At 35.8% G+C, this 13,164-nt stretch overlaps 1 protein-coding gene across 4 annotated transcripts in view; it reads right to left on the bottom strand.

The window, feature by feature from the left end:
* LOC144965503 (glycerol-3-phosphate acyltransferase 1, mitochondrial-like) overlaps positions 1–12,440 on the bottom strand; it is a 279,629-nt gene extending 267,189 nt beyond the window's left edge. For 3 of the 4 annotated variants that reach the window (XM_078900905.1, XM_078900903.1, XM_078900906.1), the window contains exon 1: positions 12,299–12,440. The gene's annotated coding sequence lies outside the window, so the exon portion shown is untranslated. Of the gene's footprint in view, positions 1–4,069; positions 4,288–12,298 lie in introns of those variants that run through there. The other variant, XM_078900904.1, reaches the window with a different exon arrangement.
* Positions 12,441–13,164: the final 724 nt, after the last annotated feature.

Here is a 13,164-nt window from a genome sequence, read left to right as displayed (position 1 = left end):
CCACGACCAGTTTCATGGTTTCGACGAACTTTACTGAGACAACCTTGGCCTTCCCACACACTGCCCACTGTGTGTGTGTGTGAGAGAGAGAGAGAGAGAGAGAGAGAGAGAGAGAGAGAGAGAGAGAGAGAGAGAGAGAGAGAGAGAGAGAGAGAGAGAGAGAGAGAGAGAGAGAGAGAGAGAGAGAGAGAGAGAGAGAGAGAGAGAGAGAGAGAGAAGAAGAGAGAGAGAGAAGAGAGAGAGAGAGAAGAGAGAGAGAGAGAGAGAGAGAGAGAGAGAGAAAGAGAGAGAGGAGAAGAGAGAGAGAAGAGAGGAGAGGGAGAGAGAGAGAGAGATTGTTTTTGTTTGATTTTAAGGGTTGAAACACATTTAGGTGCCAGTAGAAAGGAAGAAAATGGAATAGTAAAATGAATCACAATTAAAGTACCCAAAAAAAAAGGAAGACAAATGGGAATTAGTTCAAATAGGGGAACAGGTGCAGATTCTAAGGGCACAATATCAGTGTACTTTAATTGAAAAAAGCCTCATCCTGACACACGCACTGTTGACTTATTGACCTTATAATTCTTTTATTAATTTTATGAGTTAATTTCCTTATGCTCTGTGAGCTCCTGTTTTTGAATTAATAAAAGGAGGCTACTTCTGATTCCCTTTTTTTCGGGTTTCCTCCAAGAACAAAAACAATGGTTGTTGAGTCTTTTATATAGATGTAGAATATAATCCAAGATAATCTTCCTTTTAATTACCATCTCTACCACCATCAAACTGAAACATGGCCTCAACAGGTTATGAGCCCAGGTACCACCTGTATTTCGACGGTGATGAACGAAAATTTGACCTTTGGGAAGTGAAGTTTATGAGTTATCTTAGACTACAAAAATTGCACAATACCATTACTGCCAAAGATGATGTCAAAATAGATGTAAACAAAAATGCAGAAATCTTTGCTGAATTAGTACAATGTTTAGACGATCGTAGTCTATCTCTGATTATCCGAAACGCACAAGATGATAGCCGGAAATCAATGAATATCTTAAGAAACCATTACAGACCTAAGGGTAAACCATGAAATAATCACCCTATACACAGAACTCACTTCACTGCTAAAACAATCTGATGAAACCGTGACTGATTATATTATAAGGGCTGAAACAACAGAATAAGAAGCCGGAGAAAATATTAGTGATGGATTACTGGTGGCCATGACTCTGAAAGGCCAACCAGGAACCTACAAACTTTTCGTAACAGTAATTACTCAGAGAGATGATCCTCTTACTTTCTCTGAATTTAAGACAGCATTAAGAAACTTTGAAGACACTGAAAATGTTAGTGAAAACTCAAAATCTAGCTCAATTTTGGCATTTGAAAAACTTCAGATCAGAACACCTACAAGTTCAAAGAGAGAAAAAGACCAGAGAAAAGAAATAAAAATCAAACAACGTGAATCCCATCCATAATTCCACACACGATACAAAATTCTGTCGCAAAAATAAGCCAAAACCTTAAGCTTTGATGTGTTCTTCCTATATTAGAAATCAATGTTATAATGCCAGACTGTCAGGGACTCCTCTTGAAGCTATGACTGACAAAAAACCAAACCTAATGAAAATGCACATTTTTGGCCAAACTTGCTTTGAATGGTTCAAAATCCCGAAAAGCTGTCAGACTGTGCTGAGAGAAGAACGACAAACATAGTCCTGCATACCTAGTTTATTTTCCTCAAATTAAAATTGTAAAAAGAGTAAGAAATGTGAAATTCACAAACAATGGTGAAACTATAAATTTGTATGACAAGCAAAACATTGGCGAGAAACAAGATTCTGTTTATCTCAGACATGAACAGAGTGCTGATCCAAATCAAAATCAAAACGAGTCTGATTCTGATAATGATAATCATGAGTCTGTGCATTGTTTTGGACAATGATAAAACCAATGAAACAAATGAATTATCAAATTCCAATACCAAAAGCACTAGACAAAGAACTAAACCAAAATACTTGGACGATTATGTGACTGGTAATGAGTTTGATGATGAATGTGAAACTATGCAGTATGCTATTAATGCTATACACTGTTATACTCTTTCCTCTTCCAAAGTACCCATCCTGAGGCTTTATCAAGCCCAGACGCTCAAAAATGGCAGAAAGCCATGAAAGACGAAATAGTAGCACTTGAAGACAATAACACATTCCAGTAAGTCCCACTCCCTGAAAACAGGAAGACAGTTGGAGGAAAATGGGTTTATACTATCAAAACTGATAAAGATGACAACAATGTCTATAAGGCAACATATGTGGCAAAAGGATATAGCCAGATTAAAGGTGTAGATTATCATGACACATTCTCCCCTACTGCCAACATGACTTCTGTTAGAATGGTATTGCAACTTGCAGTGGTGGTGGAGGTGGTTATAGTAGTAGTGGTGGTAGTGATGATGATTATGGTGGTGGTGGTTGTTGAATTAGTAGTTGTAGGGATGATGATGTAGTGGTGGTGGTTGTAGTAGTAGTAGTAGTAGTAGTAGTAGTAGTAGTAGTAGTAGTAGTAGTAGTAGTAGTAGTAGTAGTAGTAGTAGTACTAGTATAGTAGTAGTATACTAGTAGTAGTAGTAGTAGTAGTAGTAGTAGTAGTAGGTAGTAGTAGTAGTAGTAGTAGTAGTAGTAGTAGTAGTAGTAGTAGTAGTAGTAGTAGTAGTAGTAGTAGTAGTAGTAGTAGTAGTAGTATAGTAAGTAGTAGTAGTAGTAGTAGTAGTAGTAGTAGTAGTAGTAGTAGTAGTAGTAGTAGTAGTAGTAGTAGTAGTAGTAGTAGTAGTAGTAGTAGTAGTAGTAGTAGTAGTAGCAGCAGTAGTAGTATAAGTGATGAAGATGAGGTGGTGGTGGTGCTTGTAGTAGTAGTAGTGATGATGGTGTGTGGTGGTTGTAGTAGTGGTGGTAGTGATGATGATGTGGTGGTGATGGTGGTTTTAGTACAAATTGTAGTGATGATGATGTGGTAATGGTGGTTGTAGTACAAATGGTAGTGATGATGATGTGGTTGTAGTAGTAGTGGTAGTGATGACAATGTAGTGGTGGTTGTAGTAGTAGTGGTAGTGATGATGTGGTGGTGGTGGTGGTTGTGGTTGTAGTAGTGGTGGTAGTGATGATGAGGTGGTGGTGGTTGTAGTAGTAGTGGTCGTGATGATAATGTGGTGCTGGTGGTTGTAGTAGTAGTGGTAGAGATGATGATGTGGTGGTGGTGGTGATGGTAGTAGTAGTAGTAGTAGTAGTAGTAGTAGTAGTAGTAGTAGTAGTAGTAGTAGTAGTAGTAGTAGTAGTAGTAGTAGTAGTGGTAGTAGTAGTAGTAGTAGTAGTAGTAGAAGTAGTAGTAGTAGTAGTGGCAGCGATGAAGATGAGGTGGTGGTAGCGTTTGCAGTAGTAGTAGTGATGTGGTGGTGGTTGTAGTAGTGGTGGTAGTGATGATGATATGGTGGTGGTGGTTGAAGTAGTAGTGGTAGTTATGATGATGTGGTGATGGTGGTTGTAGTAGTAGTGGTAGTGATGATGGTGATATGGTGGTGGTGGTGCTTGAAGTAGTAGTTGTAGGGATGTAATGTGGTCGTGGTACAGTGGTTGTAGTAGTTGTGGTCGTGATGATAATGATGCGGTGGTGGCTGTAGTTGTAGTGCTCATGATGATGATGTGGTGGTGGTGGTTGTAGTAGTAGTGGTAATGATGATGTGGTGGTGGTGGTTGTGGTTGTGGTTGTAGTAGTGATTATAATAATAATAATATATACTTTATCCATCCAAAAAAATGGAAATTCGTTTACAGACGTGGCATGCATTAGAATGTATAAACACAAAGTTGAGAATATATGGCGACAATGTATACATATATATGTACAAACATGTAAAAATATACAAACAAGAACCAATAGCAACACCTTATATATTAATTTAATAAATTGAGATAGGCCATACCTCTGGCCTTTAATCCGAACTTGTGAGTGTATTCTTTTTGGGGGAGTAGATAATGAGTTCCCTATATGGCCATGTCAATCATGTAGATATCCTTTGATGATATAAACCTACCCTTTGATATCTGCAGTCGCCTTTTCGTTTTCTACGGTCACTCATGACTAAACTCCGCCCAGAAACGATTTCATAGGTCCATCCATCACCACATGTTCTCGTGAGTTCTTAAGTATTTTGATTGAAGAACGATTGGCTATTGAGAATCTTGATCCTTCAACGGTTGGTCGTTCTGACAGCTCACGTGTCAACAGCCGTCAACAATACATTGAGTCATCGCTGAAACAGTGGAAGACGCTTATCGCATAGTATAGTTGCGTCACAATCACCATGTTGTTGAATAAATTATCCAGGCATGGTTGATAGGTAAAAAAGCCAAATTATGTTCTAGTTACATTTGAAACAAACAAAGTATAACACTGATCTCGTCTCATTGAGATATAAACAATGATATAAAAATCAAGAAAATCGGCCGATACATAAAAAAGTTGCTAAAAAAAGCTAAAATAAACAAAAGCAATTTTTAAAATCATATTTATTCGTAAAACTGTTGGTTTTCCACCGATTTTTCTGAAATAAGGACCAATGTTCTTCTTTTTTCAAGCAGATTTCAACAATGTAACTTTCAAATTCCTCAGAATTATATTTTTTACTTTTAGTTTTAGATTTTAGCTTTTAGGTCTACTCAAAAAGGTGTTATATTCCTTGCATAACAATAGCGTAATACATGGACAGCGAGAAGCGTCGTTTCGGCCATCTGGATAGATAGCGTGTGACTCACAATTCTACACGAATGGACGGTGGCAGTCGATCAAAGAGGTGTACCAAATTTATTTACCAACTACTTTTCTTAGTGCTAAATTTACAAAGTAATAATTTCGCATCAGAATAAATAACTCTGAAGTTCCTATCTCTTTATTACAATAAAATTGATACCACGAATGACAAAATCGCCCCACAAATACGGGAGTTATAAATTATAATATTTTTTTAATTTACAAAAAATGTTATCAAAGTCATTTTTCATCACCAAAGACGTAATTTTCCCCCGATTTTTACCAAACAAAGTGCAATGTCAATGATTTTCACCCGCAAATAAAATAGGATTTAAATTGCAATTTCTGCAACATATTTTATATTCTATCGGCAAATCTATAAAAATCAAAGCTGAAAACATCCTGCGACAGTGACAGGGCCTGTCATTTCCTTCACAACGATTGGATTTTACTTACTGAGGCCAGTTTTGGCTACCCCGCCCATGAATATTATGCCGTTGTCGGTTTTTGCCGGGTTGAATCTTAGAGTTAAATCACACTTGTGCGTTAAAAATTCGAACACCATGTGGCAAAAATGAATTAAGGTGGCGTGTTGTCTTTGTTTTTATAGATATAAAGCAACGGCTCCTCATGGAGAACTTAATATATTTGCGAAGGGGGTGATCGCCATCCTTCATAACTTTCTCCATTTTACTTAGACAAAATCTCTTGAACAGTTCTTTCACATTGGAAATTGGGTGAGTATAACTCCTGGCTTTATCAATTATCCGATCAATTTTCTTAATGTCGCAAATACTTGCATTTCCACACCATGCTGTAATACAAAAAATAATAACGGTCTCCAAAACGGATCTATAAAAACGGGTGCATAACGTTTTGTCTATGTCAAATTTCATCAGCGATATTGTGTTTCTGTATTTGGACACGGCAAAGTTATATTGTGACATCTGTAGGATGTTTTGTTAATAGATTTATATAAAAATAATAATAATCTAAAAAATCGAAATATAAAACCAGAAAATAGAAGTTGCAGTGAAGGTAAAATATTGTTTTAGAAAGACCTTATTAAATGTGATGAACAGTCAGGTGGCTCCCTAGCGCAGTGGACAAGCTGTCAGACTTTAACCTTGAAAGTACTGGGTTCGATTCCCATTGTAGACATTTTTTTTTTTAGTTTACTTTATTGAGAAAGACATCATTTTTGTTTGGGTTTTTTTCTTTTTTTTTTGTTGGTTTTCAAAACGCTGTGATTATCCCCAGACACCTGTCTGGGGATAACGAATTTTCATTATCCCCAGACGCATATTTGAAACTCCGCTCGTTTAAACAATTATCCACATTCCAGAATATGGAATGTTTCCAGATGCACATAGAAATAAGGAAAGTTAATAAAATATCTATAAAAACATAAAATTAACCAACATTAAAATCAGTTATTACTACATATACACAATATGAGTCGACTTCGAAGTGGGTGTCATAGCCGAATGGTTTAGTCGTCTGCCCTGGAAGTTTGACCAGAATCGACGTTGTGGGTTCGAATCCCGGTAACGTCACTTTTTTTTTTTTTAAATTCCGTCTTCTTTTTACAGAACGTTGAAAGGGATAAATGTCCCATCCATCCTCCCCCCACCTCTTTTTTTTTTTTCTTTATTAAACTCTCTCTCTCTCTCTCTTGGTTTTTTTCTAGTTTCTAGCAAATATATTCGTCCCCACTCCGATCTCAAATAGTGTCTAAAAAGAATAAATAATTAAAAAGCAAACAAACAGAAATATTCAGAGAGCGACCAAATGGTCAGATAGAGGAGAAAAAAAAGCAATAATTGTTTTAAAAAGAAATTCATGCTCACATAAAGGTTTAGCAAACAAAAAACTCTAAGGTTTAGGTCAAAATATAAAAAAAAGAAAAAGAGAGATTTCCCTCGGAGCAGGGAATAGTGTTAACAATAATAATAATAATAATAATAATAATAATAATAATAATAATAATAATAATAATAATAATAATAATAATAATAATAATAATAATAATAATAATAATAACAATTATAATGATAATAGCAATAATAATAATAATAATAATAATAATAATAATATAATAATAATAATAATAATAATAATAATAATAATAATAATAATAAAAATAATAGTAATAGTATGATAATAAGAGTATTAATAATAATAAAAATATTATTATTGATAATAATATAATAATGATTATGATGGTAATAGTAATAATAATAACAATTATTACAATTATTATTATTATTATTATTATTATTATTATTATTATTATTATTATTATTATTATTATTACCATTTGACCAAAACAAAAAAGAAACAATAATAGATCTAGAGCAAATTAAATAATGAAATAATATTATCGGAAAAAAAAAAAATTCAACTGAATTCAAAAAAGAAAGAAAAAGTTTAAAAAAAATATTAAAAAGTGTGTGTGTGTGTGGGGGGGGGGGGGGGGGGGGGGGGGGGGGTCGCGACTGGTTCGAATCTGTGCAGCTAAAAGGAGTAAAATGAAAGGTGGCCTAACCCACTGAGCTGTCTATCCAGACCACTATCGGAATATCTTAAATTCATATATGAGCTAAACATATTTCCACCATTTTTGCTTCCTTGTTTTGGTAGTTATTTTGATCTCTGATTCGAATAAAAATATGTTGTTGGATCTGGTTTTGTGGACATGTGAAACTAAATTGTATTGTCCTGTGCGAAGAAGACAGGAAAATAACAGGTGTCGGTTTTGGGCTTTGGGGCGAACAACACCATGGCCTAGGAATTCGTCCTCGAAATAAAAAATAATTCCCGGTCATCCCCAAAATTGTGGCCAGAATGAGCAAATTATAGAAACAAGAGATGAGCAATAAAGTTAACAGGTAGGTAGGTAGTGAAAATTTAAATGGTTGGTGGACTATGAACAGATTTGATGATTAACAACTTTCTTCCTGGTTGAAAATAAAAAGTCGAATTGCCAGTTTGACGTTTTCAGATCAAAGTAACAAAAGAAATTTCATTGATCCATTTGCTTTAAAATAATTTTTTAAAAAGAGCTGGATTTGACATTTGATCACTATTTACTTTCATCTTGTGTTAAATATCACTTGATATATTAACTGTTTTGGGACACAACCACTCGTATTTTTTCCAGAATATTTGGTATTTTTCACGCCTAGTTTGGTATTTTCCATAAAATCTTTCTGCCCACTTGCTACATGCGTTTGGGGATAACCAATTTTTGTTATCCCCAGACAGGTGTCTGGGGATAACAAAAATTGGTTATCCCCAGACATATGTCTGGGAATAACGAATTTTCATTATCCCCAGACAAGCGTCTGGGAATAATGACAGCCTTTTCAAAAACTTTTTATCATGTTTCAAAAAAAATTCGATTTTAATTTTCTAAAATTATTTATTTATTTGAGATCAGTATTTGTGTGCTATGTTTCTCTTTACCTTTGATTTTTTTTAATTATTGTTATTATTCTTTAATGTATTACCATTATTGTATAAACGGACATCGGTAGTCGGTAATCGCTAAGCAGAGTGCTAAACTAGTCTATATGCAGCAACATTTTCATTAATTAACCATCACCGCCAACAGAGGTGCATAAAAACGCCACCATTTCTTTATAGATCAAAGTAGCTTGTAAGTGTAAGCTTAAGTAATGCTATGGTATGAATTTCATGTGTATTGGATAATTGGTTGATTTAAATGATTTTTTTTTAATTGCCATTTTTTTCATTTAATTTTAACTCCCTTTGAAAGTCCTTTGCCTTTGAATTGAAGAATTTATCAATATTGGCGGCTGGTTATTCAGTATCAGATACTGAATAGTGCTTTGCCACTATTCAGTATCCATAAGGAACTCTTTTTTAAAGAGAGAGTGAAAAGTGCGACAATCTCGGTTGAATGGAAATAAACTGCTGACCTATACTTCCAGATTGAACACGTGCAGTAACTGACAGTCCGATTCAAAGTTGTAAAAATATTTTGATAGAAATTTTTTAATTTCTGCTATCGTGCAATTAACAGAGTTCAAAATATCAAAAATAAGAGAGGCATTCAAATACATTTTTTAATGTCTGAATAGACATGATTAAATGTCTCTAAGAGTTCAGTGACACCATGGCATGGTGGATATAAGCTGTTTGACTCTGAGCTTAAGGTTCGAGAGTTCAAATCCCAGTAAGGGTAACTTGTTTTTGTTTTTTTCCCAATATTTTTTTTTAATTCCTTCTGTCTATTTATATTTTTTAAACTTTTGTTTTAATAATTTTATTTGCTTGAAATGTTAATGTTGGTATTATACTATTGTTCTTTTATTATTATTATCATTATTATTATTATTATTATTATTATTATTATTATTATTATTATTGTTATTATTATTATTATTATTATTATTATTTTATTATTATTATTATTATTATTATTATTATTATTATTATTATTTCTACTTACTATTATTATTATCGTTGTTGTTGTAATCGTCATCATCGTCATTATTATGATTATGGTTATGATTTTTTTTTTAATCAAGTAGTTGGAGTAATTTAATCAGTTATCGATTTATTACGAATATCTTTTATGTCTTATCATCGCGTTGTTGTTTTTCATTATTGTGCTCTTCTATTGTTTATTACTTTTTAAAATCTTGCTTTTTTCTGTTGTTGTTGTTCTCCTTGTTGTTGTTGTTTGTTTGTTTGTTTTGTCATCTAAGACAAACCCGATTCATTATAAATTCATTTTTAATTGAGCGATGTACTTCCGAGAATTAATTGCCGTATTATATTGAAATTTACATGACAATAATAATAATAATAATAATAATAATAATAATAATAATAATAATAATAATAATAATAATGATAATAATAATAATAATAATAATAATAATAATAATAATAATAATAATAATAATAATAATGATAATAATATTAATAATTTAAATAGATACTGAATAATATTAGACTACAATTGACATCTATTTACTGAATACACGTGGTATTTTTATGGATGTTTCTCTTTTTTACGAAACCTGCCAAAACACGCCGAAACCCGACAAAGTTATGGGAAGTAGGCAGCAGTGGGGAGTGAACCTGGGACTCAGGGAAGTGTACACCATTGGGGAGTGAACCTGGGACTGGGTTTCGTTTAAAAAAAAGCAATTACTTTTTTACGAAACCCGCCAATATCCGACAAAGTTATGGAAAGAAAGTAACAGTGGGGGAGTGAACCCGAGACTATGGTTTTTCGGCGGGTTTTGGCGGGTTTCGTAAAAAAGTAATTGCTTCATTCTCGTCTGGTACCCAATCCCATAGTCCGGCTTCATTTCCCACTGGTATCCATCTTCCTTAGTCCCAGGTTCATTTCCACTGATTTCCTCTTTTCAAAGTCCCAGGTTCACTCCCAACCGGTGTGCACTTCCCTGAGTCCACTTCCCATAACTTTTGACAATTTCGGTAGGTTTCGAAATAAAAGTACATTCTGAGCTCACTGTCCACTGGTATCAGCCTCTCGCAGTCCCGGGTTCAATCCTCATCGGTGTCCAAATCCCAGATTCACTCCCCACTGCTGCCTGCTTCCCATAACTTTGTCGGCTTTTGGCGGGTTTCGTAAAAAAGTAATTCCACCTCCCCCTTGGTTTTGCTTTTTTACAAAATCCAGAGTCCCAGGTTCAATTCCCACTGGTGTACACTTCCATGAATCTCAGGTTCACTCCCCATTGTTGCCTACTTTCAATAACTGTCGGATATTGCCGGGTTTCGTAAAAAAGTAATTGCTTTTATGTGAAACTCGCTGAAACCCGCCAAAAATCATAGTCTCAGGTTCACTCCCCACTGGTGTACACTTCCCCTAGTCTCAGGTTCACTCCCCATTATTTGCCTACTTTCCATAACTTTGCCCGATTTTGTTGGAATTTGGCGCATTTCGTAAACAAAAAGTAATTGCTTTTTTTTCTCCAAAACCCGCAGAAACCCAGTCTCAGGTTCACTCCCCACTGGTGTAAACTTCCCGAATCTCAGGTTCACTCCCCAGCACTGTTGCCTACTACCCATAACTTTCTCGGATATTGCCAGGTTTTCGTCGTGTTTCGTAAAAAAGCAATTGCTTTTATATGAAACTCGCTGAAATCCGCCGAAAACCAGAGTCTCAGGTTCACTCCCCACTGGTGTACACTTCCATGAATCTCAGGTTCACTCCCCATTGTTGCCTACTTTCAATAACTGTCGGATATTGCCGGGTTTCGTAAAAAAGTAATTGATTTTATGTGAAACTCGCTGAAACCCGCCAAAAACCATAGTCTCAGGTTCACTCCCCACTGGTGTACACTTCCCTTAGTCTCAGGTTCATTCCCCATTATTTGCCTACTTTCCATAACTTTGCCCGATTTTGTTGAGAGATGGCGCATTTCGTAAACAAAAAGTAATTGCTTTTTTTTTTCAAAACCTGCCGAAACCCAGTCTCAGGTTCACTCCCCACTGGTGTACACTTCCCCGAATCTCAGGTTCACTCCCCACTGTTGCCTACTACCCATAACTTTCTCGGATATTGCCAGGTTTTGTCGGGTTTCGTAAAAAAGTAATTGCTTCTTTATGAAACTAGCTGAATCCCGCCGAAAACCATAGTCTCAGGTTCACTCCCCACTGGTGTACACTTCACTGAGTCTCAGGTTCACTCCCACGCTTTGCCTACTTTCCACAATTTTGCCGCATATTGTCGGGTTTCGTAAAAAAGTAATCTCCCCATTTTGTTATTGCTTTTTTACAAAACCCAGAGTCCCAGGTTCACTCCCCACTGGTGTACACTTCCCTGAATCTCAGGTTCATCCCCTCCTCCCCCCCCCCCCCCCCCTACACACACACGCACACACACACACGCTGCTGCCTACCTCCCATAACTTTGTCGGATATTGCCAGGTGTCGTCGGGTTTCGTAAAAAAGTAATTGCTTTTTATTACGAAACCCGCCAAAACCCAGTCCCAGGTTCACTCCCCACTGGTGTACACTTCTCTGAGTCCCATATTCACTCCCACAGCTGCACTCTTCCCATAACTTTGTCAGGTTTCGGAAAAAAAAAACACCGTATTATAGTGCAAAACCGCTATTCAGTATCTGATACTGAATAGTGCAAAACCACTATTCAGTATCAGATACTGAATAGTGCAAAACCACTATTCAGTATCAGATACTGAATAGTGCTAGCCTTTTCCTTTTGATCTGTGCTCTTGAAAAAATTGGGCTTGTTTTAAGGTTATTTGGCTTTATGTAGCTGTCGTTGTAAGTTTATGGGGTAATTGCGTGTGGTTTTTTTCTGAGCGTCTCTGAAAATGGCACTTTCGCAGTTACGTATTGCAAATTGGCATATTGACCCACTCCACTGGGACTGGGACTCCCAGAACCCATGGGGACGAAAAGATCAGTGCAGTAGAGCATAAACTATGACCTACGTTCATTTTCAAACTTTAGTATTTATAAAAGGAAAAACAAAATTTACCTAGAGTTAGAGACCTGAAAACCGGCTTGTTTTCAGTTTACTTGATCGAATTTAGATTTACAATCAAGGACCAAGATGCCGCCGGCAGCCACTCACAGGGTTGCCACTCTTCAGTGCTCAACCTAAAAACCTTCACCCAGGCAATTTTCCAGGGTTGCCAGGTGATTTATTGTCGTGGGGCCAGATTTTGACAAGAAAAGGACCAAATGAGACGGTTTGGGGCCAAAATACGGAAAATGTTTACTAAACGTTACAGAATGTATATCCGAATACAGATAATCATACAAACATGTGTGAACAATAAAGAGGAGTGAGCTTACGTGCAAAGGGGGGTCGTATGCATGTTGCCAGACTCAAACTGTACATATCCAAAGGGTTGCCATAACTGCTCTTGGTGAAGGATGGTTGGTGGGTGGGTGGCCTTGGTCCACAAAGTGTACAGTTTTGCCCTACCTAACTCTAACAAAATTTTAAAGTGATTTCTTCCATTGTTTCAACTTGGGACACATTTTCCTTATCACAGACCTGAGTTATCCAGTACTTTTCGACGACATTGTGGGTTTCCGTAGCTCATGATACTAATTTTGTATATTTTCACCGCATGTCATTCCAATTAATCACAACTTATATGAATGAACGAATAATTCTGAAATAAAGTTCTATTTACGTTTAAATACATTCAAAGTAGAAAAGAAAATAAAGTATTTACATTAAATGTTATCCAATCTACAGGAATTGCTGAATGCACTCTTCCTGTTGTTCCTCGTCCTTCTCATCTGATTTGGTGTACAACACCTTTGTGTTATGGAGTGCAATCATCTTGCTTGTGGCCACAAAATCTTTACAGCATTTGGATCGTTGCTGAA

This window comes from Berghia stephanieae, chromosome 2 (genome assembly GCF_034508935.2).
Source record: "Berghia stephanieae isolate SIO BIC M18660-M18661 chromosome 2, UCSD_Bste_1.3, whole genome shotgun sequence".
NCBI classification, from domain to species: domain Eukaryota; kingdom Metazoa; phylum Mollusca; class Gastropoda; order Nudibranchia; family Aeolidiidae; genus Berghia; species Berghia stephanieae.
The sequence above is the reverse complement of the archived record's forward strand: the minus strand, read 5'-3'. Positions and strand labels throughout refer to the sequence as shown.